The 27,559-nt window shown below is 44.7% G+C and overlaps 1 protein-coding gene across 2 annotated transcripts in view; it reads right to left on the bottom strand.

The window, feature by feature from the left end:
- Positions 1-27,559, bottom strand: part of NPY (neuropeptide Y) — a 217,981-nt gene that overhangs the window by 46,880 nt on the left and 143,542 nt on the right. The gene's annotated exons all lie outside the window — the stretch shown is intronic.

The following is a 27,559-nucleotide window of genomic DNA, read 5'->3' as shown; positions in this document are numbered from 1 at the left end:
TAGTGATTGTACTACTTAATAATGTACCAATAAAAGACAACAACTAGTTGACTTAAACAAAGCCCTACAATATCTGAAATAAAACAATGAATACTACAAAGATACAAACATAGATGAAAACTTGAGTGAAACCACCCAAATAATACAAGATTCACCAGAAACCGGCCACTTTGAAAGTGTAGATCTTTTTACTGCAGCCAACATTTTAGCCAGCTATCCAATGCACCCACTACACTCCAAATACACCATTGAAGATGCATACGAAATGTATTCTGAAGACCTCTCGTTCAGACAAAATGTAGAATACATTTTCCGCCTCTTGTTCGAAAGTGAACTAGCAAATCTATTTTATGGAGTAGTACAAACATTAAAAACAGGCTCAATTTGTTTTAACATGTCGGTTACCCAACTGCTTCAAACGATAAAAGACAAAGATTACGTTTTGCAGGCAAGAATCACAAATCTCCTGGCAAACATGCGTGGTATAAAAGAATACTGGTCCAAAGTCATGGTGATGTATGTTGTATTCTAAGGAACCTAGTCCCACCCACATGGTTTGTTACTTTATGCTGTGCAGAGTACGCATGGGATGACTTGCATGACTTCTTATGAGCGGCAAACCAAAATAAATATGGAATAGATTAAAAAAAACACCAGGAGAACGCTGTTCTCTTGACTCTGTCAATGTATCAAGGTATTTTCACCATTGCTTCATTGCAATGCAGCACTTCATCTGCAATAAAACTACCCAGCCACTCAGAGAAGTGCAACACTTATTTTGGAGAAAAGAATATCAATCCAGAGGAGCATCACACATCTACATGCATTTGTGGATAAAAGATGCTCCCAAATTTGGTCATGACAGTGATGCCACTGTTTTACAGTTTATTGAAAAATACATTACCTGTGACTTCCCTTCAGAAACCACACATAGCGACCTACTTACATACATTTTACGCTTCCAAAAACATAGTGTGGCAAATACTGCTGACATAGATATAAAAACAAATGTAAATATTATACCAGATTTCCTAGACCAGTTTGCAAAAAAACACAAGTAAATAGCTTGATGTATTCTGTTAGATACAGTGTAAAAGGCAAATCCCCTAAAAAACACATACAACATTAAAAGGAACGAAGCATCCAAGTACATTAATGATTACCATGCAATCATTGCCCTCTTGTGAAATGCAAACATAGACATACAATACATTGTAGACAATTCCACTGCAGTTGCAAGATACGTCACAGCCAAAGGTGAGAAAACAGAGCTAAAAGACCTCCGGGATGACATATCATCTGACAAAACACTGTCACAAAAATTGTACGGTATAAAAATTCTCTCCCATAGTGAATGTGAGGTACAGCATTATATGGCAAATCTGAACACATTGTCTGGCTAAACTTTGGTCCAGCTTTATTCCAAAAAAGAGTACTGAAACCCTACCAAGAGATAGAAACAGTATCCACAGATGATCCCAAAATCCAGGACATTTTAAAAACACTGTATTTGACACATACTACCCAAACAGAAGTATTGCTTTGGAAAACATGGGCCTGTATGACATAGCCCAAAACTACTCCTACAAAAACAATGTCACACCAGATGAGACAACTGGCAAATATTCAGTCCCAACTTGTGAAGGAAGCCTAGTGAAACTTACCAAACCCAGCCTAAATAATCATATAAAGTTATCATTTAAATCTACGGAAACCTAAACACTTGCGTATGAGCGCGATAGAAATAAAATATCAATATCAATTTCAACATAGAGAACTTTATTACATGACCTTAGTTAAACTTTTTTAACCTGGGAGAAAAGAATACGAATTATTAGGTAACTGTGACTCATTTGCTGCTGTATTCAAAGAAAATGAAAGCAGTATAACAAATGTCCATTTTAAACAATACAAATACATTTTGGACAATGAATGCCAACAAGAGGAAGACATTGAAGCTCAACTAGATAAAGACACTCCTGAGGCCACTCAACCTTCCCTTACAAGAAGCCAAGAACCACTTGGATAACCACTCATTCAGAATGCAGAAGACATAGCCATGACTGAGGTAGAAAATACCATGTATCAATCTAAACAATCTGAAGAAGACTTGTCAGTGCTGAAATCACAGCTAAATGATGAACAACCCACCATTTATCGGGAAGTCACTGAAGAAATTGAACATAGTTTTAAACATGAAACTAAAAGTTGTAGCTGTAAAAATTATAAACCTCTGCTCCTACATGTAAGTGTTGGAGCTGGTTCTGGTAAAATGTTCTTAATTCAAATAATCAGAACATTTCTACAAAACTTAACAAACAACAACCTTTTGGCTGTTTCAACAGTCCCACAGGTTTAGCGGCCTACAACATACAAAGTTTAACTTTACAAGACTCCTGTTCCTCCCAGTAGAACAGCAAAACACATTAATATACTGCAAAGTATCAGCAGAAGCTGGTATTGAAGTATGCAGAATTCTGAAACAAATTAAAGTGCTCCTGATAGATGAAGTAAGCATGGTTTCCAACCTCATGTTGGCTTTAATTCACCTCAGAATGCAAGAAGTCCTGAAAACCGACTACGAACAACTGTTTGGAGAAAAGCACGTTATTGTTTTCAGAGACCTCCTACAGTTAACACCAGTAAAAGGCCAACCTATTTTCAAAACATTAGGACACAAATATTGCCATAACATACTCTCGCAGCATTTTCACTGCAGAGAATTAACTCAAAACATGCATCAGTCTGCAAACCCGACCTATGCTAACATTTTAAAAAAACATTAGAACGGGTCTGCTTACTAAAGATGCAAAACCGGTATCAAGTAATAATATCCCTATATATATGGTCGCCGTATATAATGTCACCAGGAAAAAGTTGTGGGGACATTAGATATGTGACCATATAAATAGGGACAGGGGCAGCGAGGGTTGCAGGGGTGTTCCCTGCTCCCCATGAAAAATGAAAAAGGGTTTGGGGTTTGCATGGGTGTCCCCCGATTGTTCCATGTAATAATGTCCCCACAAAATGTCAATTTTACCACGATTTGTTTGCATGCCGATATTTTTGAGGGGACATTATTACATGTAACTGAAAAACCCATCTTAAATAATAGACTAATCTATGACCTATATGGGCGAAACAAATCTGCTCCTGATGTCATGGAACAATTAACTCATCAAAATATAAAATGCATGTCTTTAATGCCAACCCTTGCAAGCTGTAGTCAATTCAACGAGTCAATGTTAAAAAATGAAACGCATCCCATACTGCATATCAGCTCCACAGACAAACTAGAAGTGCATGGCATGACACTCCCTATGTGTCAACAAGCTATAGTAAAGCACGGCTAGGGAGCTTAGAAAAATGTATCTCCAACACAGCTGGATTAGAAAAAGTATTAACTTGGTGTCTTAACTGCAGTATAATTCTAAAGCGTAACCTTGACATAGAACAAGGTTTTGTCAACGGAGTAATTGGTAGAGTTGTTGGCTTCCAAACATATCCACATGATAACATTCAGTTTGTCAATATCCACTTTGGCAAACTTACAGCAGTTAAATAAATTGGCCGCACAATAGCACGTTTCCTTCTTTTCAAAGACATGTACGTACGCAGAGAACAATTCTCTCTATCTCTTGCATATGCTGTCACTATTCACAAATCGCAGGGTCTAACCCTAGATCACGCATTGATTGACATTTGTAGCACAGTCTTTAAAAAAGGTATGAGTTACGTAGCCCTTTCACGTCTGCACACACTCAATGGTCTATTCCTAGTTAACTTTGATGCAAAGTCAATGCTGACATTCTTTGCATGCTAGAATACAACAGGCTACGTGCTCGGTATAACCCCCATCTAGATATGTACCCTGTACTTCAAAAAAGAAAACCTTTAAAAAGAAAACAAATACAAACAGAACCTATAACAGATCTCCCAACAATACCACTAAAGAACCAACAACCAACTGCTTCTCCATCAAATAATACAACCACAAAACTGTCTAGTACAAACTCAACTGCACGTCCATCAGAAGACAGAGACACATATCTCTTCTCAAAAAAGAACTGCAGAAGTAAATTGCTATGCAAATGAAACAATCAATCTTGTCTTCCAATTGCCACTAATTGTTCACAACATTTACTTAAATGGCTCGGACCAGTTGTGTTTGCAAATGCTTGTCCTTCATAGAAATGCCACAAATAATCCTGACAGCACTTCCAGTGTCTCAGGTATAAGGCAAGAATGGGACTACTGTGCAGGAATGATAACATTTACCATAAACACACAGGAAGATCCACAAGAATTCTTACTGTATTTCCTACAAGTACTGGAAACCACAAACATCTCCATAAATGAAATCTTCCAGATTTCATACACGTGGAAAGATACATGCACTCTCTGCAACCATGTTTCACAGGAGTACATTCCTAATTAATGATTTGTATATGTATCCATACCAAATTGTGAATCCATTACATTTCACCAGCTTCTGCAGAATGCTAATCATGGCATACTATGCCCTTTTTGCAATTCAGATAATCATTGCAGCATACAAATAAACTAACATAGCCAATATGTCATACTAATGCTTCTTAAGTACAGTGCAGATGGTACCAAAATTAACTGTAAACTCACTAGCTTTATACACAGCCAAGAATCTCTTGGCAAGAAAACCTTCACAACAGTAGATATAATATACCACACTGGTGCCACAACCACACTTCTGACCACTATACTGCATATGTAAAAACAATAAGTGGTTGGTTTGAATGTAACAAAACCTCTGTTATTCCAAAACATAGGTTATAACAAATCTAAGAAATGCCTACTTAATATTCCTTCAACCCAAATGTACTCACTAAACTGTAGTACAATAAAATGTTAGAATACGCCAATAGGTATCCAACTACATCCATAATACTTCAATAATACTTTTAAAAGTCAAGATAGTTACAATATGCCAACAGGTATCTAACTACTTTATAAAAAACCTTCATTGCAATATACTTCAAATAAGCCATCACAGTTCTTCTTACTGCAAAACTTCTTGTAAAGTCTAATATAGTTAGAATACGCCAACAGGTATCTAACTACTTTAAACATTCCCTTAATTACAAATCATTTCAAACAAACATACTATCACCTTTATCCTCACATGATTATAATAGTTGCTTAAATCCTTTATGGATTTTTTCCCCAATGACCCAAAGATTATTTCATGTCAATACAACAACAGTGTAACACTCATTAACGTTGTACCAAACATAGTACAAAGAATGCACTGTTTGTGAGGGTCAAAAAAAGTAAATGGATATGTAAAATGTTATGTAATTAAAGCTTTTAAACTATCCTGCTTAACACATTATACTGTTTTTATTTCTTGCAGAAAACGAACCAGAGATTCCAGTTTTATTACTGAATGCAACTAAGTAACCATACCAAGTATAAACAAATATATATTCCATAAGCACTATCGTCAATTGTACTACAATCATAAATGCCATACAGACTTCAATTATATAATTCCTCTATATTACAAATACTGTGTACTGCTACAGCATTGCCTATTATTTCTATACACATATTACTTTAGTGTGTGTGTGGCCACTGGCCACAACCACGAAACTCTAATTAAACCATTTAACAAGTACGTACAATAAACTTTCAAATAACAAAATTCGCCCTCAAGCCCCTGCAATTGAAATGATGTCTGCGGACACCAAAATTGACTGCAGACTCGGTGGCACCTGCATGCCCTTTTTTCACCTAAAAAACCGCTCCATATAATCTTTATTCCACTCCGCCACCTTTTTCAACCCTTTATTCAGCCACCGAATAACCCCAATTGTGTTTTCCAGACTTTTTCCCCACCGCGCTATCCACGGCCATCTGCAGATCCAACATGGTGACCATTTAAAATAATCTGACGCACCTCATGCTTTTGAGCATCCAATCAGCGTCATTACGGACATTACACCGCCCCCCCCCCTGATTGATTCAGACATGTCCTCAGACTCCGAAAAGGGAAGTGAGTCTGCGGAATTGACACAGATATCACACATTTTTTGTACCTATTTTTTGGTAATTTTTTTAAAAAACGACTGGACCTGTTTGTTTGTTTCTTTATTTATATAGCACACCAAACCCTCAGGTATCTGGGCACATTAATTTGTTGCATAATGGTTACAAGAAAATCAGAACATATACAGACAATTGTTGAATGAGCAATGCATTTCATTACAAGTTGAGATAGGTCTACATGAAGTTATTTACATGTGCATTTACGAGAACGATACATTACATTACAAATTGTAATAGGTTTGCATGAGGTTATTTACATGTGCATTGCTAGTATGTACAGAATTAACTAGTTGGCTCGTTGATTAGACTTCCTGCACAAAGAGCCAAGTTTTTGTATTTTTCCTAAAGCCATGGAAGGACTGTTCAGATCTAAGGTAGACAGGCATGGAGTTCCAGAGAGTAGCCGCAAGAACGGGGAACTGATACCACCTGCTTTCTGTAGTTTGAATCTCAGGGATTTGATATAGTGTAAATGTTGGGATCTGGTAGGCCGGTCTGATGTGTTTCTGTTAAATTTACATGCTGGGCATTTGTGTGTAAGGGTTACAGTCTTGAATGCAGTTCTGTCTTTAACTGAGAGCCATTGGTCACTGCGTCTTATGGCGGAAATATGCTGGGTACTGGGGGTGTTGAGTGCCATTATTATTGCATTATTACAATAATCTAATTTGGAAAGGATAATTGCTCTTGCCAGTGTAATGCGGCTAGTGGAAAACAGAAATGCTTTGCAGGCATTGATTAATTTGCATGTGTATGCTGTGGCAGAAGTTGTAGCATTTACTTGTCTGAACAATGTTAAAGCTGAGTCAAGATAGATTCCCAAGATTTTTACCTCCTTGGAGACTTTTATGTTAATACCGTCTAGTAGGAAGGATTTGAACTTATTATGCAATTTTTTCAGTCTTGCCGATTAACCTGTGAGAAGGAGCCGTGTTTTATCACGAAATATGCAAAAAGCATGCGTTTGGCTTTTGGGATCAAGCCGCCGCTCCGAGCACAAATTTTTTGAAGATCCGTCCAGCGGTTTGTGCTGTAGGTGTGACCAAAAATGTTTTTCCATTACATCTATGAGGAATTCCACAGATTTTGGGACCCACCTATAACTGTGCCGCCCCTCCCCTGGATGAAACCGCACCAAACTTCACATAATCATTTCGAGGGGGCCAAATACTGTGTTTGCAAAGTTTGGTGAGGATTCATCCAGGGGGCATATTTATAAGTCACCCAAAAAGTGCTCTTTCTATGAGTTGAGCAACTTAACCATAACTACAGGGCTGCTAGCGCAGACGCTGTTATATATGTATATATATATATATATATATATATATATATATTATAGGGCGGCGATCGCTGCTCTATAGTTAAGGTGAGTTGGACTCCCATAGGAACACCTACAAATTCTACTGTTAATAACTTTTGATTCGAGTAATGGTGTTGGCCGAAATTTTGAAAGCAATTAAAACCCTGCAGGCCCCCCACAGACTGAAGAGTTTCGTAAAGATTAGTTAGAAAATAAAAAGTTATTACGCGTCAAAAGACTTTTTTCCTTGAAAAGTGCAGTCTACTTCCCATTCATTTGTTCATAGACAAACAAGGTCAATTTTTGCCAAATTGCAGAGTCCAACCCACTGGACGTATTTGGACTGGGTCCAAAACAACTTGGGCAGGAAGCATTGACCCGCAATCCATGCATGGTTTGAGGTTATTACGTGCAGTCGTTATTTAAATATTTGATGGAGAAGGGGGTGCCCTTCTCAAAAATAGATATCTCAGGGATTTACCCAAAAGTTGTTTTTTTTAAATGAAACAATGTGGGATGTTTTTACCCATGCATACAAGCCCCACCATAAAACTGTGCAGTACTGGCATGGAAAACATCATGATGGCCAGAACTCCCCAGAGAGTGCACAGGGAAAACATGAAGAATAGGCTGCCACCCATTTTTGCCTATGTTGTGAGCACAGGAGGGCACTGCCTAAAACCACCATTGGGCTACACACACAGTAGCCTGAAACCATTGGGAATGGCAATGCTGATTGCAAAAAAAAAGGCAACTCAGAACTGTGGGGAATTCATTTTCTTAATCCCAAAAATGGTTGCATTACCAGTACTCACCACTATCAGAAAGCCGGCGTTTTAAAACCACCAGACTTTTGTGTAAAACTGAACAAATGAAACAAAACCAGACCAAGGAAAGACTTGCTAAGAGGTGGATGTCATGATCTCTGCTTCCAAAAGGTCAGGGTTTTCCCAACTCCCTTGGAAGCAGATCCATAACCCAGGTTTCGAGGGCCAACCAGTCCCAATTGGGACCTTTTGGACCCAGTCCTGGCGCCAGTGGCACCAGGCTCATAAATATGCCCAGTCCCAGCGCTGGAAGCGCCGGGCTCATAATGCTTGGGTGGACTTACCTGCAGCAGACCATGGTGCTTACTTGCCTGCCAGTTGAGCCTCTGATCCTCTTCTGTTTGGAACTACTTTTCCTGTTGGGTGGGGCAGGAGCCACTCCCTAGGTTCAGAACACTGGAACTCTTCTGGAAAGTAGGAACTCTTTTCTTACCTAGTCGTGGCTGTGGAAGGAGACACCTAAGCCCTACAGGAGGGTATTTAAACCACACCCGATGGATGAATCTTGCTTTGCGTTATTCTGCATCCTCTGCAGCAGAACGCTCATCGTGTCTTCTGCATCTGATCCTGGGCCTAAGGAAAAAGGCTTACCATCCTGAATCCAGTCTTCAGCAACACCTATAAAGACAAGAAAGAACAGGTTAGCATTACGGTCTTCAGTGACAGCGCTTCACTTACCTGGTCCATCGGCTGTCACCAACGCCTCGCGCTGCATTCCGGCATCTGAAAGACAAAGGCTTACCTACTCTTCGTGCGCTCCGGAGGTCTTCGCACTGCATTCCGGCATCTGAAAGACAAAAGCTTACCAACTCTTCGCACGCTCCGGAGGCCTTCGGCGCTGCATCCCGCATCTGAAAGACAAAACAAGGTGCGTTTAAAGACATTGGGGAACTTTAATGCTCACGTGCCATTACTCCTTTCCACATCTAACCCAGTGGGTATTCCGGCACCCTGCAGCCGCTCCGAACTTGTACCTGCAAAATAAAAAGACAGAGCGCATCGTGAAGCAGGCAACAAGCGCTTACTTACGTGCTTCCAGGCGCTTCTATTCATCACAGGGGCTCCATCTTCAACTCACTTCAGCCCGTCATCCGCCATCGCCGGAACCCTGCAAAACAAGAGACATCATTACTAAAGACTTTTAAAGACATTAGAATTACTCGAAACTTACCGTTCGTGCAGTAAACGACGGACAGCAGTCCTCTGAAGTCAAGAGGCCTGCTCCCCTTATCCAGTGAAGAAACTGGTTACAGCACCCTGCCCCGAGGCAGATGGAGAGCACGGCGTTCACTTACCTAAGGTGAGAGCGTTAACCTTTGGGGTTCTACAGGAGAAGAGAAAGGGAAGAAGAGAGAGACATTCAATAACCCAGTACATTAATCCCATATTTTCTATCTGCAGACATCTTACCCTTCGAGTCAGACATACAGTGCACAGAGGTCCAGCCCAAAGAGCCAGCCGTGTGTTACACATCACCTTTGAAGATACGGTATACGCCCAGTCAAGACCGGCGCCTCTACGGGAATCAGGTGAGCGTTACAGAACGCAAAGCCTACCGCAAAACTCCCGTCCAGGCGCTATGGAAACCTCGGATACCGACCAGCTAGCCCAGTTACTTGTGGAACTAAGGGCAGAAGTGCATGCAGCCCGTCAGGAAACGAACGCTCTAAGAAGGGAACTGATTATTTCCAAGGAGCGAACAGATGATCTCGCTAGACAATTGCTACAGTCACAAGCCGGACAGACCCCGTTACCCGCATCTGGGGGAAATCTTCCTTCTACATCCTCTATGAATCCAGTGCAGATCAACCTACCTGGGAATGTACCTCTGGCTCCGCCCGAACGATTTTCTGGTGACCCAAAGAGGTTTGCAGTATTTATCAATCAGTGCCGGTTGCATTTCTTATGCCGGCCAGCAGCCTTTCCAACTGATCAAGCTAAAGTAGCTTTCGTACCTTAGTGGCAATGCGGCAGACTGGTCGATCCCTCTAGTAAATCAAGATGATCCGGTCCTCCATGATTTTCAAGCTTTTCAGCTCAGTATGGAAAAACTGTTCGCAAGACATTCACAGGGGCAGGCCTTGGACAATGAGCTTCTTTCGTTGCGACAAGGTAATCAAGACCTTTTGGCTTATATTGCGTCTTTCAACAGACTGATAGTGGAAACTCAATGGTCTGAGGACAAAAGGATTACGCTGTTTTATAGAGGTCTACGTGGAGAGCTCAAAGATGTGTTAGCCCAAGTAGTGAATCCCCCACAAGATTGTTCGGACTATATAGACTTAGTCGTTCAAATAGATCACAGACTGCAGAACAGGAAGGCCGATCGTTCCAAGTTTGATGCTCGAGTATTTTCCAAACCGCCAACTCCTTCCAAAGGAGTAGACTCCGGGGAACCCATGCAAATAGGGGGCCTGAAAGGTCCTCTAACACAAAAGGAGCGGGAAAGGAGAAAACAGTTGCAATTATGCCTCTATTGAGGAAACTCAGGGCACTTTCTTCGAGACTATCCGGAGAAACCTGCCAAGAAGGCAGTAGGAGCTGCAGTTACCAAAGTTACAAACTCTGAGCAGGGAAACGACCTCGCCCGACAAGAATAGAGGTCCTTTTGCCGAGCGTGAAAACCAGTTCCGTAACCTCGCATTTCGTGATACCTATGGTCCTCATTAGCCCTGATAATCCGGATCGATTACATGCAATTGAAGCTTACGTCGACAGCGGTGCCATCGGCAATTATGTGGATCATGAAATGGTTTTGAGAATGAATCTAACTCTTTGTCCCAAGGCTGTAAAGGACGTCATTACTACGGTGGATGGAACGGAGATAGCCTCCGGACCAGTAACGCATACCACTCAAGAAGTGACGCTAGTAAGTCAAGATGGACACCATGAGAAGATCGTGTTCGATGTGATCAAGGCTCCTCAGTTTCAGATTATTCTAGGAATACCTTGGTTAGAGAAACACAATCCTCTGATCGATTGGCGAGCAAGAACGGTCCAGTTTCCAGAATGTGTCTCTACTTGTCACCCTCCACCTGGTGTTGCACTGGCAGCAATTTCTTCAGAGACTCCCCAGTTATCTCCCGAATACCTAGAATACCAAGATGTTTTCCGGAAGGATCAGGCTAACTCTCTACCTCCTCATAGGTCTTATGACTGCCAGATAGACCTGATACCTGGATCTACTCCTCCTTGTAGTAGAATTTATGCCCTCACCGAGCCTGAGAACCTTCACCTTCGACAATACCTGGATCAATACCTGGCAAATGGGTTTATTCGTCCTTCCAAGTCCCCTGCTTCTTCAGCTTTGTTCTTCGTTCCAAAAAAGGAAGGAGACCTTAGAACTTGTATAGATTATCGCTCCCTGAACCAGATCACCGTCAAGAATAGATATCCGTTACCTTTGATCCCTGAACTCCTGGACCAAGTCAGAAAAGCATGCCTATATACAAAGCTGGATCTTAGAGGCGCCTACCACTTGGTACGAGTAAAAGAGGGCGATGAATGGAAGACGGCCTTCCGCACCAAATATGGGCTATTTGAATAACAGGTCATGCCCTTCGGACTTTGCAATGCCCCGGCCGCCTTTCAATATTTTATGAACGATGTCCTCAGAGAGCTCATAGATGTGTGTGTTGTTGTTTACATTGACGACATCCTCGTTTATTCTTCATCGGAATCTGAACATCGGAAACACGTGAAAATGGTCCTCGAAAGATTGCGTCAACACAAACTTTTCGCTAAGTTGGAAAAATGTGTTTTCAACGTGACTGAAGTTGAATTCTTGGGATTCATATTATCACCTAGCGGAGTGCGTATGGATTCAAAGAAGGTCGATGCAGTTCTCAAATGGCCATCACCATCCTCCGTAAAAGGTGTGCAAAGCATGTTAGGCTTCGCTAACTTTTACCGCAGGTTTATCCCCGAATTTTCTCGGATAGTCCAGCCCATCACTGCCTTGTTAAAGAAAAACAAACGTTTTGAATGGTCTACCGAGGCGGAACAAGCTTTCCAGGATCTGAAGACTAAATTTATCTCTGCACCAATCTTAAAACACCCTCGCCCCGAACTCCCCTACATCGTGGAAACTGATGCTTCAAGCCTTGCCATGGGGGCAGTTCTATCACAAAAGGACCCGGTAACCAATCAGTTGCATCCCGTGGCATTTTGGTCCCGCAAATTATCGCCTCCTGAAATCAATTACACGATTACTGACAAGGAACTTCTGGCTATCAAGTCTGCCTTTAAGGCTTGGCGGCATTATCTGCTGGGGGCCCGACACACCGTTACTGTGATTACGGATCACCGAAACCTGCAATATTTGAAAACCGCAAAAGCCCAATCCTCTAGACAACTCCGTTGGGCATTATTCTTTGCCGAGTTTGACTTCATAGTTACCTATCGACCTGGTACAAAAAACGGTAAAGCTGATGCCCTTTCTCGGATGGGAGTGGAAGAACACTTGATCAACCCTAAACCTGTACCAATCATTCCCGAACAAAGAATTCTGGGTGTAATCGCCACACAATCCATAGAGGAAGTTAAGGATAAAGCCAGGCAACTTGTAACTCCAGCAGACATACAGAATTGACATCTGCAGGGAAGGGACTTTGCAGTAAAGGACAACTTATTGTATTTCCAAGAACGATTATACCTGCCCAGCACAGATTTACAGAAAAAAGTAATCTCTTGTTATAACGATTCTTTAATGGAAGGACATCCCGGTATGGCCAAGACCTCAGAAAAGATCAAGCGCTACTTCTGGTGGCCGTCTTGGAAAAAAGATATCAGAGACTTTATAATGTCCTGTGGAGTATGCGCCCAAAACAAGAGTCAAAAGGAAAGACCAGCAGGCCTCTTACGCCCTATTGACATCCCACCTCGCCCTTGGCATATGCTTTCTATGGACTTCATCACCGATCTACCTCCATGCTCCGGATACAATACGATTCTAGTAATCGTGGACTTATTCTCCAAGATGGCGCATTTCATTCCGCTCAGAGGCTTGCCAACAGCAGCAACTCTGGCCCGAGAATTTCTCGAAAACATCATCCGACTGCACGGTTTTCCTTCAGTTCTAATTTCGGATCGAGGTAGTCAATTTATTTCTCATTTTTGGCGAAGTTGCTGTCGGTCGGCTCAAATTGATGTGAGACTATCGACCAGTCACCACCCTCAGACCGACGGACAAACCGAGAGGACCAATCAAACTCTGGAACAGTATTTACGCTGCATGCTGCAACAAACTGAAAAAACTTGGAAAGACATCCTTTGGATAGCCGAATATGCCTACAATAACTCTGTCCATTCGGGAACTGGGAAAACCCCGTTTTTTCTTTTATACGGCAGTCACCCTCGAACCTCGGAGTTGGATCCCCTCCAAGATCTTGAAACACCAGCAGTAGACTACCTGCATTCTACAATCACCCAAGCCTTTAAGGAAGCTGTTTCTCACCTTCAAAGGGCTAAAGAACAATACAAGAAAGGAGCAGATCAACATCGGAAGGAAGCCCCTCAATATCAAGTAGGGGATCAAGTCTGGTTATCCACCAAATATCTACCTCTAAAAGGGCCACGCACATTCAACCCAAGATACCTTGGTCCCTATTCCATTACTACCATAGTAAACCCAGTAGCGGTCAAGTTGGACTTGCCCCCGCACATGAAGATACATCCGGTCTTCCACGTCTCTCTATTAAAACCCGTGCAACCTCAAACCCGACTAACTAAATCTCCAAAACCCATCCTAGTTGATGGAGAACTCGAGTTTGAAGTCAAAAGCATTCTGGACTCCAAGATCTCCAAATCTAAACTATTTTACTTAATTGTCTGGAAAGGCTACGGCCCCCAAGAGAGATCCTGGGAACCTGCTGAATATGTCCACGCTCCTCACCTAATCAAAAGATTTCACCGAACATTTCCTGACAAGCCAAAACCCCCGGAGAAGCCCGGTTTGGGAGGGGCCTTGAGGGGGGGTACTGTCATGATCTCTGCTTCCAAAACTTCAGGGTTTTCCCAACTCCCTTGGAAGCAGATCCATAACCCAGGTTCCGAGGGCCAACCAGTCCCAATTGGGACCTTTTGGACCCAGTCCTGGCGCCAGTGGCACCAGGCTCATAAATATGCCCAGTCCCAGCGCTGGAAGTGCCGGGCTCATAATGCTTGGGTGGACTTACCTGCAGCAGACCATGCTGCTTACTTGCCTGCCAGTTGAGCCTCTGATCCTCTTCTGTTTGGAACTACTTTTCCTGTTGGGTGGGGCAGGAGCCACTCCCTAGGTTCAGAACACTGGAACTCTTCTGGAAAGCAGGAACTCTTTTCTTACCTAGGCGTGGCTGTGGAAGGTGACACCTAAGCACTACAGGAGGCTATTTAAACCACACCCGATGGATGAATCTTGCTTTGCGTTATTCTGCATCCTCTGCAGCAGAACGCTCATCGTGTCTTCTGCATCTGATCCTGGGCCTAAGGAAAAAGGCTTACCAGCCTGAATCCAGTCTTCAGCAACACCTATAAAGACAAGAAAGAACAGGTTAGCATTACGGTCTTCAGTGACAGCGCTTCACTTACCTGGTCCATCGGCTGTCACCAACGCCTCGCGCTGCATTCCGGCATCTGAAAGACAAAGGCTTACCTACTCTTCGTGCGCTCCGGAGGTCTTCGCACTGCATTCCAGCATCTGAAAGACAAAAGCTTACCAACTCTTTGCACGCTCCGGAGGCCTTCGGCGCTGCATCCCGCATCTGAAAGACAAAACAAGGTGCGTTTAAAGACATTGGGGAACTTTAATACTCACGTGCCATTACTCCTTTCCACATCTAACCCAGTGGGTATTCCGGCACCCTGCAGCCGCTCCGAACGTGTACCTGCAAAATAAAAAGACAGTTAGAGCGCATCGTGAAGCAGGCAACAAGCGCTTACTTACGTGCTTCCAGGCGCTTCTATTCATCACACGGGCTCCATCTTCAACTCACTTCAGCCCGTCATCCGCCATCGCGCCGGAACCCTGCAAAACAAGAGGCATCATTACTAAAGACTTTTAAAGACATTAGAATTACTCGAAACTTACCGTTCGTGCAGTAAACGACGGACAGCAGTCCTCTGAAGTCAAGAGGCCTGCTCCCCTTATCCAGTGAAGAAACTGGTTACAGCACCCTGCCCCGAGGCAGATGGAGAGCACGGCGTTCACTTACCTAAGGTGAGAGCGTTAACCTTTGGGGTTCTACAGGAGAAGAGAAAGGGAAGAAGAGAGAGACATTCAATAACCCAGTTCATTCATCCCATATTTTCTATCTGCAGACATCATACCCTTCGAGTCAGACATACAGTGCACAGAGGTCCAGCCCAAAGAGCCAGCCGTGTGTTACACATCACCTTTGAAGATACGGTATACGCCCAGTCAAGACCGGCGCCTCTACGGGAATCAGGTGAGCGTTACAGTGGAAGAATGTAAAACCATATTCTGAAATGACTTGAAGGAAGTAATAATTTAATGTATAGGTACACATTGTCAGTTTGATTTGAATGTAGATAACTGGGAACAAAAAGTGACATTTAGCTGAAACCTGGCTTAGTGAAACTGGATTCTGCCTGACAACTACCCCCGACAGGAGAAACCTGTTCAGCCACTCTTCCCAGGCCTAGCTGCATCCTGCTGCCCCTTGCCAAAAGGAGTTGTCACCTCTCTGATTAGATTAGGGGTGGAGCACCTGGGAACTGGAAGGAGCAGAACAATGCAACTCCCTTGACTCAGGCAAATGTTATATTGGGGGCGTCGTAAAGTGGCTTCCTCTTAGGGGAAACTGGGAGGGGCAGTGCCCCTGCTAGCAGCTGAGCTTGGGGGAAGTGGATAAACCAGTTATTCCACCCTGTGATGTGGGAAGCCACACCCCTTTTTGACCAGGGCATAATTTTAAAAAGATAGATAACTCATAGTGCGGACTTGTCAGAATTATATAAGTAATATCATTATTTTTGTGATTTTTCTGTGAACATTTTGAGAGGCGTTAGGACCCTGTGGTGTATTCTGGGGGGTTGCTAGCAGAAAATAGGGTCTCACTCCAAATGTCTGCATGTTAAAAATCTGACACTTCATCAATTAATGTCCATACTCCTTGCGCACATGTGTGTAATTTTGGGTAAATGTCCGATATTGCAAAACCAGTTAAAAAGCGCAAAATGTTGTCATTTTTTAATGCAAGCCCCCAGGAAGATCAGAGGTGGACAAGCATGGACCATAAGGAATATATAAGGTGCACATGTAATTTCACCAAATTGTATATCTGGGAAAGATGTATTTGAATCAAATATAGATTTGTGGGCAAACTGACCAGGGGAGGATCCTCTGACCCATAAACAGACCTCATCATGATGACAATCCATTTCCTTCCCCCAATCATGGGAGAGGGGAGAATTGGGCCAATGACAAGTAGAGAGGGCAGGCTTAGCTAGGCCCAGGCACACACCCATTTCCAAAACACATAAAAAGAGACTGCTGGGACAGGTAGAGACATTCAATTCCATTTGCTGCGGAGCATGCTGACCGACGACTTCACATCCAGAGATCCAACACTTAGACTTCCAAGCTAAACAGAGACTACAGAACTTTGAACCAAGAAAGCCCACTGCAAGCAAAAGTATTTGTCAGCAGGCCTCAAAATCATTTGCCAACTATTCCACAGCCGGGCGAGCTGTCTGAATTCTTTTGCCAAGAACTCTTGCCAGTACCCAGAAAGCAGTGTTACATCCAGAATCTACTTGGTCCGGACCGGAAAGCAGAGCAGTATCCAGAACCAGAGGCCGCTGAATCCAGAGAGTCTAGACCAGCAGAGCAGAGCTGACCCAGACCGCTGTGAGCAGAACCAGAGAGCTGACCCAGATCACTGTGAAGTGCCGAGACCAGAACCGGAGTCCAGTCCAAAACCTGACCAGATCCGTGGCGAGGCCTATTTCAAATTTATATTGTGAGTACCTAGCAGAACTGTGCAGAACCAATCTCGTAGTTAAAATAATCTAATCCAAACTATTTTAACCTAAGTAGAACAGCCTCCTAGAAATCGTGTCATCTGTCATTTGTAAAGCTGCACAACTGTCACCTGTCAATTCTGAAGCTGCAAGCTGTCACCTGTCATTTTGAGTTTTACTTTAAATCCGAAAAACTACCTTTATTTAATCGTCCGTATCTCTGGAATCTAAGCTTTCCAACAAGCCTAGAACCGACTTCCGACTCCTTATACTTTTTCCGCAATCACGATTTACGCACTCGCGAAATTTACCGCGATTTGCGATTTTGGCTCAATTTCTCCACTTGTCAAAATAGCAGCTCCATTCTTTCCTTTGTAAAAAATCCGTTTACAACTTGGTAATAACTCATAGAGCATCGCTAAAGTGAGCCTGAACTAATACCAACACGCATCTCCCACTCACCCTGAATCTCTAGAGGGAATTAAAATCATTGGCACATTTTCCCATCCATTGCCATCACATTTAAAAAAGCATTTTGGGCCTATGTTTCAAACTCCTACCTGTTTCCTCTAAGCTTGCTGGGGGGGAACTGAATTTCGTATTGTCTTTGATTGCATTCCTGAGAACTGTGTGCTCCTCTTTCCATCTCCTTCCATTTCTTACATTGCATAGGGGAGGGGAGTGAATTGCCAGAGAAAAAGTGATTATCTTTTGCTAAAATCATATCAAGTATTTCTATACTGCATTTTAATCCTCATTGCTTTTCCCTTGAAATCATAAAAGTATTTTTGCTACTTTATCCATCCTATACTCCTCATTGATTGTAAAAAGTGTGCTAGTGCCAGATTACCCATTGTTGATCAACATCATATGTCTAAGTGTACTATCAGATATTAATTTATTATAAAGTGTGAGATATCTATATTGTTTAATTTTTCAAATAAACCTTTTAATTTGCAAAACAAACCTACTTCTTGGCTCAGTGGGGTCAGGTGGATTATCAGAGGGGGGTGTTATACAAGGGTTGTCATCCAGAGTACTGAACTGAACATAAAAATACATCAATAAGGGTTTTCCTCAGCATCCCAGACTAGGCATTGACTTAGCTGTAGTGTTGGTTGAATATCGCTTACAAAAGTGGGGGCTCGGAGCCGGGATATTCTGGGTTAGATTACCATTTGTGCAGATTAATACAGTGTGCCAACTGACCAGATACACATATCCGGTTAGATCACCACGCTGTTTTACACTGTGAAAGCACCCCTCAAAGGAACGCTCTAAGGAAACGGTCTGTTTTGCAAAATAAAATACAAACTTCTGTAAGTCAGGAAGGAACTCAAATTCCAGAATGACGACCTTGGTAGATATGAAAATAGCTAGAGAGCACTTCTTACATAAGCTATTTGTGAGAGGTGAGTGGACTCATCAGGACCAAACGGTCTGGGTGCAGGCAATCGCGCAACAGGTCACTGAAACAGGGTCAGATATATGGACAGATCAGGGTCCATTACATGTGGCCCTGAGTGAATTATACATGGCTCCTAAAGTTAAAGATGAACACGACAAGATGGTTAGGATAGAGGCATATTTGTATCTATATATGGGAGCCATGCAGGACAAATGTGCTGAAGGACAAGATTTGGCAAGTAGGCAACAGCTGGCGTTAGAAAAAAAGGCCCAATCTGACCTGGTCTCTTCTGAGCAGAGGCTGCAGAGGAGCCAGGAGTCAGAAAATGATAGTAGGCAGTATATCATTAAAATAAAAGAGGACATGGATAGACTGCAACAGGAGAAGGCTGACCAGGATACCAGATTTCTGGCCTTGCCTTGCAGAAGGAGTACCAGGAAGGTTTGGACTCCCTTCTGCAGAGCCAGAAAAAGCTGGAGCAACAACTGGACTTCAACAGGGCATGCACAGAGCAGATAGCCACCCTGCAAATTCGATTACACAGAGAGAAAGAGGAAAGCAATAAATTGATTCTGAAAGACCTGGATACCCAGGCAGAGTTTGATCAGGAGCGCCAGAAAGCTGGTGCCTTCCAAAGGCAAAGGGACGACCTGGTGGCACAGATGCAGGCTCTTAGTCAGGAAAGGGATACCTTAGGCCAGGAATTCTGCCACTTAAAAAGGAAAATGGAAGAAAATCACCTGGCCCTCCAGGGACTGGGTGACCTCCAAAAAGAACACCAGAACTTGTTAGAGCACACCAGGAGGGTGGAGGATGCTCTGGCAAGAAATCGGCAGGCCAATAGGGACACAGCTCAGGAGGTAACCCTCCTGCAGCAGAGACTGGCCCAGTACTCCAGGACCAATCAGGAGGCACAGAGAGAAAATGAGGCTCTCTGTCAGCACAATGATAGGCTCCAGCAACAGGTAGCGATGCAGGAGAGACTGATAGAGTCTAGTAAGGCCTTAACTGAGGAACTGAAAGCGCAGGCTCTTGCATTGCAACAGGAAGCAGGGGCGGATAGAGATGAGGTTCGCTGGAAAAGAGAAACTCCTGAGCATAACCTCAGGAGCCCTAGTACCAGAGGCCTTCATCTCTCCTAGTCCCTGGACTCTGCCACCCCCATGTCCCCTCGCGCACATGAGCCCAGGGCCACGGGGATGGCAGATTACTATCCAGCTTGAAGTATGGGGCTCATAGGCCAGTACCTCCCAGGAATGGATGGGCGGGTATCCGGGTATGGGCACCCAAGCACAGTGCAATTTAGTGGGGAACCCCAGGAGAGTAGGCCCATTAAGGGCATCCTGAAAACCTCTGCCCAGTTAGGTCAGTGGGGGGGATACCCAGCAAATCCTGCTAGCAAGGAGGGATCTGAAGACTCCTCTGAGTGTCACAGGACACAGGAGACCAGGTCCCCACATTCTGCCAGCCATTCCCAGGCTCGCAGAATCCGGGAAAACCTGGAAGTTCAGACGGGCACCTCTGGGAGCAGTGCTTCTGAGTCAGAGGATGAATGGACCAGGGTTACCCGAACCAAAAAGGCCAATAAGGCAAAAAGGGCCTTGCTTAAGGACCCATTGAAACAAATAAAGGCAATCAGGAGTGTCATCACTCCTTATCATAAGAACACCAAGCATTCCGTTTGGGAACACTTGGAGCTCTATGAGCAAATGATGGAGACTTTCCATTTGAAGGACAGCAGTAGCTGCATCCAGTACGTCAAATGGACATTCTCCCCAGAATACTCCAGTTTCTTTGCGGGGCTGGAGGACCAAAATCATTTAAGATGGTCCACCTATAAGGCGGCCATCTTGAAACTTTTTTCTGTTCACAGAAATCCTCAAGAGGCTCGCAAGGCAGCCTACAATTTGCAATGTGGGGAGGATCAGGCCCGACAAGAGTTTGTGCAAGAATTAAAACGTGCTTTTGCGCAGACCACCAGAAGGGTGCGCACGGATAGCAGAGAATTTATCAATACGTTTTTCCATGCCTTACCCAAATACATAATGACCCAGCTCGTGAGAGATTTTCATGAGAAAAGATCTTTAGACTGGGTCATTGAACAGGCTACCCGGATCTATGAGGTGCAGAAGCCCATCGAAAATAAAAATAACGCGCCGAAAAACCCCAAAACCAACAGCACCCCTGCTGCTGCCAAGGTGGCAGAGGTAAAGGTTGCCCCCGTTTTAGATTTGGAGATGGGGGGGCCTAAAAACCTGCCTGCACCAAATAATTCACAGCCCAGAAGGCCCTCGGGCCAGTCACAGACAGGGAGTCGAGGAGGTAGTCCCACAAATGGGGTCCCCCGCCCCCTGACTATCTAAGTCCCCGCTACAAGGGAAACCGACCAAACCTGGGTTATGTGTGGACTCCTCCAGCCCAAGGGGGGGGTCCAGCCAAGCACCTGACCCGGGGAACTTCCCTCCTAACTTCCCCCAGGACGGCAGAAATTCACCCAATCCTGGGCAGAACTTTTTCCCCAGGTATCCACCCAATTTCCAGCCCCAAAATCATCCATCCTTCTTTCCCCAATTCCCTGAGCCCAGACAACCTAATCCGGGAGAGGGGAGGCCAAGGGTGGAGGGGTACCCAAATCTTCCCAATCCGGGGTATTACCAGAGAAGGGATAGCTACCCTTCCCGGGATCAGCCCAGGGGAGAAAATAGAACCCCGTATCAGCCTGAGCGGGTTTCCCAGTTAGAGCGCCAGGTCCAAAATATGGCACGGGATCTGGGTCACATACTGAGGGCTCAACAGAACCCTCAGATGAGCATGCCACCGCAGAATGCCCCAAACTCTGGACCTGGTGCTCCAGAACAATGACGGGGGCAGCACCCCGATAACCCACCGGATCCCAGGGAGGAGGCACAAGGGGAAGGGGGGTGTAAAGCCTTGGAGGAAGCTTCCTTCCCAACTTGTAAACAGCCCCTGGAAAACCAGGAACCGGAAACAAAATCTCCTGCCCCTGAAAGCCTGCCTCCCAAGGAGCAGAGGGGGGGTAGGAGAAATAAAGGACCCAAACAGACCCACTTTGTGGAGGAGGTACAGGTCTTCCAATTTGAGGGAGAGGGATCCTCAGAAGATCCTGGGAAAAGGATCTTCTCCTTCAGAGATGGGGGAACTCCTCCCAAGGACAAATGGGTCCCAAGGGATGCCAATTCAGACTGGGGAGATGTGGAGACTGAGCTACCGCCGCCCATCATCTCATCCCAGAACCGACAATACCAAAATCCCGTGGGTCAAACCCATCCTGAGGACTGCCTCCAAAAAGGGGGGGGTGGCCCAGAACCCGAAACCATTTCCAGTTGCCAACTTTTTCTTTCAGATTCCCCAGGCTCTCCACAGAATTCTGCCCAAATCTCTTCGCTAGCAATGTCCAAAATCAGAAAGTTAGCCCACCAGTTGTCCAAAAATGTGCATTATCTGTGCACCCTTGAGGAGAAGGAGGGAAGATACTATGCCCCGGTACAAGTACAGGGGCAGGGTACAATTTTGGCACTGATGGACACTGGATCCCAAGCTACCCTTCTGTCCAAATGGGCCTTTGAGGAACTAAATGCAGGAAGGGGGGAGAATTACCAAATTCCTCTCACCTCTCTTCCTGGACAACTGCAGAACTTTGACGGGAAGGAAATTCCTGTTGAGGGGACTGCAGATTTGGACATCAAAATTGGGCGACACAAGGTGAAACACCCGGTCATAGTAGTGACCCCAGAGGGCACCCCTTGTTTAATAGGGAATGACCTCCTGAGAAGGTTGTCACCCCTAATAGATTGCGTAAAGAAGGTCCTCTGGACCCAGACTAGCCGACCAATAAAATTAAAACAGAGTGTCAACCATGTTAGTTTAAACGGCACATGCCACATGGTTGGACAAAAATCTGACCAAGTAGAATTTAACTTCCAGAATAGTCAAATTCCAGACGTGCCAGTAATAGCAGTAGGCCAACAGACTGGTGGTGGGGGGTCCTCTCTATTTCTGAAAATCAACCTTCCTTCCAGTTTAAGGTGGTATTCCACACTGGAAGGAAACACCCTGAAATTCTTTACTAATCCACAATCAGAAACTCCCACTCCTTTAGTCCAGAAAGATGTGAAATCAGCTCAGAGCCTGGCTGATATTCAGCATATTGGAGAGCAGTTGTTCATCCCTGTTCAGTTAAATGATGGGAAGGACTCTTTTCACGCTCGAGTGTGTGTGAACAACGGTAAGAGCTTCATCAGCGAAGCCATGTTCCGCCAACTCCCAAAAGATCCAGCCATTCCCAAATTCAAACTGATAGACAAATGGGAAATGGACCTGGAAGCACCTCATTCCAAACATCTCCTGCCAAGCAGGTGTATGCTCAAAATCTCCATTGGCAACAAGAGCATAGTCCATAATTGTTGGGTCGTGCGAGACGTCACTGCCGCCTTTTACTTAGGCAGTGACATTCTCAATCGCTTTGCCATTAGTTTGGACCTAATAAACTTCAAAGCTTGGTCCCGATTAGCGGATAATCCCATGGGCTTTGATGATCCAGAAAAAGCATTTAGGTCAGCTCAATTGCTACCTTATGCAGTTGAAATTCAGATCAAAGAGGAAGTCACCATCCCAGAAAGGACCCGACAATTCTCCCTGGAAGTGAAAGTTAAAAGAGGACAAAAATTGTAAAACCCTGATGCTTATATACATCTAAATACTTCTCTCCAACAGCAAGGGTTGGGGGTAAACCCAACTCCATTAGTCAACATAGAACAGGACACCATTCCAATAGAGGTGGATAACAGCGACTTAAAGAGTATTACTCTAGCCGCAGGCACCATTATTGGAATGGCGGTTGATGACTGACATTTCTCCATTGATTTAGGAAATGAACTGTTACGACCGATCCCCAAGGACTGTTTTGACAGTGACAGTGAGGACAATACAACACCAGACAGGATTTTCACCCGGCATGGGGGGAACTTCCTGGTGTACACTTCTTGCCCTTATGGTAAGGAAGATGTGACTTGTGACTTCAGGAGGGATGAGGTGATTTTCCAGGTCCATGAGGGCTGCCTTTCCCACCTGAAGCCTCCAGTCCAAATCAGCACTCTGACCAGGGACTTCTCCACCCAGCTGGAGGAGGCCGCTGAGATAGCCAAACCAGAGGTCTTTCCAGGCTTCAGGCAGATGGTGGAAGAGAGAGAGTCAACCTAGCTGATGCCTGTGTGACTCTGGAACAGAAGCAAAAGTTGAAACAAGTTTTCTTGGATTTCCAAGATCTCTTTGCGGTAGACTCATATGACTGTGGTCGCACCGACATCCTCACCACAACAATTCCCACGGACCCTGGAATGACTCCAGTGTTTGTGAAGCAATATCGCTTGCCTCTCGCATCCATGGAGTCCCTTACTGAAATAATTAAGAACCTTGAGTCCCGGGGAATAATCCGTCCAGTCCACAGCACTTTCAATAATCCGGTGCTGGGAATATTGAAGCCAAACGGCCAGTGGAGACTCTGCGCCGACCTTAGGGAGCTCAACAAACGGGTCCATACTTCCCGATGGCCTCTGCCCTACATTGACCAAGGGCTGGCCCAGATTCAGGGGTCACAGGGATTCACAGCAATAGACCTGACCAATGGATACTGGACCGTTCCTGTCAGTAGGGAGGACCAATACAAACTGGCTTTTACCTTTGGGGGCCAGCAGTACACATGGCCCGGACTCCCTTCGGATACCTCAACTCCGGCAATGAATTCAACATTTTCTTACATAAGGCCATGCCCGACCTGGGTGCGAGGGGTAACCTGGCTTATGTAGATGAAGTCCTCATCAAAAGTTCATCTGTGGAGGAACACATAGCGGAGATCCGTTATGTTCTGACACAGTTGAGGGCCGCCGGAGCAAAACTTTCCTTTCAGAAAGCACAGTGGTGTAGAACACGTGTTAATTTCTTGGGGCATGAGATTACTCCTCAGGGTCTCTGTCCCCAAGAAAAGAAAGTGGAAGCACTCCAGAAACTGAAAGACCCCACAACTCTGCGGGAACTAAGGAGCCTCCTTGGACTGACTAATTACAGCAGAAAGTTCATTGAAGGCTACGCAGAGATCACTAGACCCCTGATTCATCTCTTGAAGGGGGGGTCAAGTGGGAATGGGGTCCAGAACAAACCGAGGCAGTAAGACAACTCAAAAGAAGCCTCTCACAAGCGCCTTGCCTAGCTTACCCTGTCAGAAACAAGGAGTTCTTCATGGAGACGGAGTTCTCTAATACGTGCTTGACGGCAGTATTATACCAAAAGCATGACGAGGTCAATAAAGTAATCTCCTATGCGAGCAAAACTTTATCCTCAGTGGAGGAAAAATTCAACGATTGTGAAAAGGCACTCCTGGCAATGGTGTGGGCATTGAAGAATTACCGCCCGTTTATCCAGTGGGAACACATCATAGTGGAGACTCCACACCAGCCTCTGCAATATCTCCAAAGTGACAGAATCCGGGCCGGAAATGTGAGTAATTCCCGAATTACTTCCTGGATTCTGTCAATGCAAGGCTTTCCTGTGGAGGTCAGATATGGCCAAAACAAGAAGAGTCCCCTCGCGCAAGGTCTGGCTGACTTGCATGATTGGGCCAGAGAAAACTGTCTCGAGGACGAAAGTCTAAAAATCAAGGACAACATGGAGGCATACCTTAATTCCCCACACAAAGTCTTTGAAGAAGACAAGTATGAGGGAATGCCCACTGTCTATGTGGATGGATGCTCTTACCATGTTGACAACGACGGGGAGAAAGAACTGGTGGCTGGCGTAGGGAATGCATGGGTGAAGGAGTTCCCAGAACCCTCAGCTGGATACAAAATTGGTCCCCGAAGTAGACAGGTGGCAGAATTGATGGCTGTGCATCAGGCCATCCTCACTGCTGTCCAGCATCAACTCCACGAACTGGTCATAATCACAGATTCGGATTATGTACGGAACGGGTTCGTGGAGCACCTGGTCAACTGGAAAACCAGAGGCATGTTATGCGCTAATAACAAACCCCTGAAACATGGGAAGTTAATCCAAAATATTGATGATCTGGTCACATCGAATGGGATGACCATCTACTGGAAAAAGATCAAGGGTGATTCCAAAGTAGAGGGACCAGACAAAACTGGAAATGACTTAGCTGATCAGCTGGCCAAAACCGGGGCCATCCAAGGGGATCTAATAGAAATAGAGTTCCTGTTGGGGGAAATCCAGGTCACTGCGATCACTAGGTCCCAGACAAATGCTCACAATGATCTTTCAACTGCCCAATGGAGCCAGGAGACCCCTGATGCTGATTTGATTACAGCTCAGAAGGGGGATCCAATAATTGGTAAGTTTTACCAACACCTTGAGGACCCTGAGAACTTTCCCCTGACGGATACCGATTACATTGGGAAAGAGGACCTAAGAGTGTTGATGAAATGTCCAAAAATGTTCCGAATCCAAGACGGTTTGCTGGTAAGGAAATCCAAAGCTGGCCATGATCAGTGGGTGGTTCCTACCTCATTCCGAAGCCTGATGTTAAGTCACGCCCATGACGCGGCCACCGCCGGTCATAGGGGGTTTCACACAACACTGGAAATCTTAAGAGAGGTTGCATACTGGCCACACATGGGGCAGGACCTCGACCAATACTTGAAGGGGTGTCTTGTGTGTGCACAATTTCAGCCATCATCCCTCACACACCGTGCGCCTCTCCAAAAGAGGGGGATGACACTGCCATGGTCAGATTTGCAAATCGACTTTGTAGGCCCTGTAATTCGCTCGTCTAGAGGAAACAAGTACATGTTGACCGTTACATGCTTGTTTACCAAGTGGGTGGAATGTCTCCCAGCCCCAAACTGCAAGGCAGAAACATCAGCTGCCCTGATGATTAACCACATCTTTTCCCGTTTTGGTCTACCTCAAAGGATTGAGTCAGACAGGGGTAGCCACTTCACCAGTGAAGTAATGACAAAGATGTGGGAGATACTGGGGGTTAAAAGGAAGCTACACATTGCTTACCGGCCAGCTTCTTCTGGAGCAGTGGAGAGATACAACCGAACCATTGTGAGCATATTAAAAAAGTTTGTGGCAGATTCTGGGCCAAGTTGGGATATCCGATTACCTCTGGTCCTAATGGCCATCAGATCTACCCCTTCATCTGCAACTAAAATGTCACCATTTGAGTTGATGACTGGACGCAAGATGGTGCTTCCGCAGCATTTGCTCTACAGAACCCAAGAGCAAACGTTGATAAATGCCTCCACAACTCATGAGTATGTGGAGAATTTAAGGAAACACCTTCAGCATGCTTTTGCCTATGCTCAGCGGAATCTAGAAAGATCAGCCGAGAGCATGAACACCAACTATGATTTAAAAACTACCCGAAAGGAATATAAGGTGGGTGATCGGGTCTATCTATACAATTTCCAAAGGAACCAGGCCAAACAACGAAAATGTTTGCCTACATGGAAGGGACCGTTTGAAATTATAGACAAGATCTCCCCTGTTGCCTACAAGACCCGCATCCCCAAAGGCGGTTTGGAGGAAGGGGAAGACAAGTGGGTCCATATAAATCAGCTAAAGTGTTGCCATCCCAGGCACACTCTGCAACAACTGGAGGAACCCACTGGAATCCCAGAGGGGGCCGCTCCAGAGTAATTCAGTTCCAACCCTAAAATATTCCACATATAGCATATAAAATTCTGTGATCCTTGTATATATATATATGTTCTTGTCTTCTAATTTAAAAAAGAAAATGTATATGTTCATATCTTCTGATTCATAAAATGTATATGTTTGCCACACCATTAATAGTGGTGAAGAAATGTCTACGAATAGGTGTTGCCGCTTTGCTTTATCATCCTAGGAGAGATGAAACCATGGAGACTGACCAAGGAGAACGACCGGGGACCGGGAGCAGAGACCCGAGGGGCCCAGGGTACCGCCCAATCCTCCCAT

This window comes from Ambystoma mexicanum, chromosome 2q (genome assembly GCF_040938575.1).
Source record: "Ambystoma mexicanum isolate Mex_15411 chromosome 2q, UKY_AmexF1_1, whole genome shotgun sequence".
NCBI classification, from domain to species: Eukaryota; Metazoa; Chordata; class Amphibia; order Caudata; family Ambystomatidae; genus Ambystoma; species Ambystoma mexicanum.
This window is presented reverse-complemented; position numbering and strand designations above follow the sequence as displayed.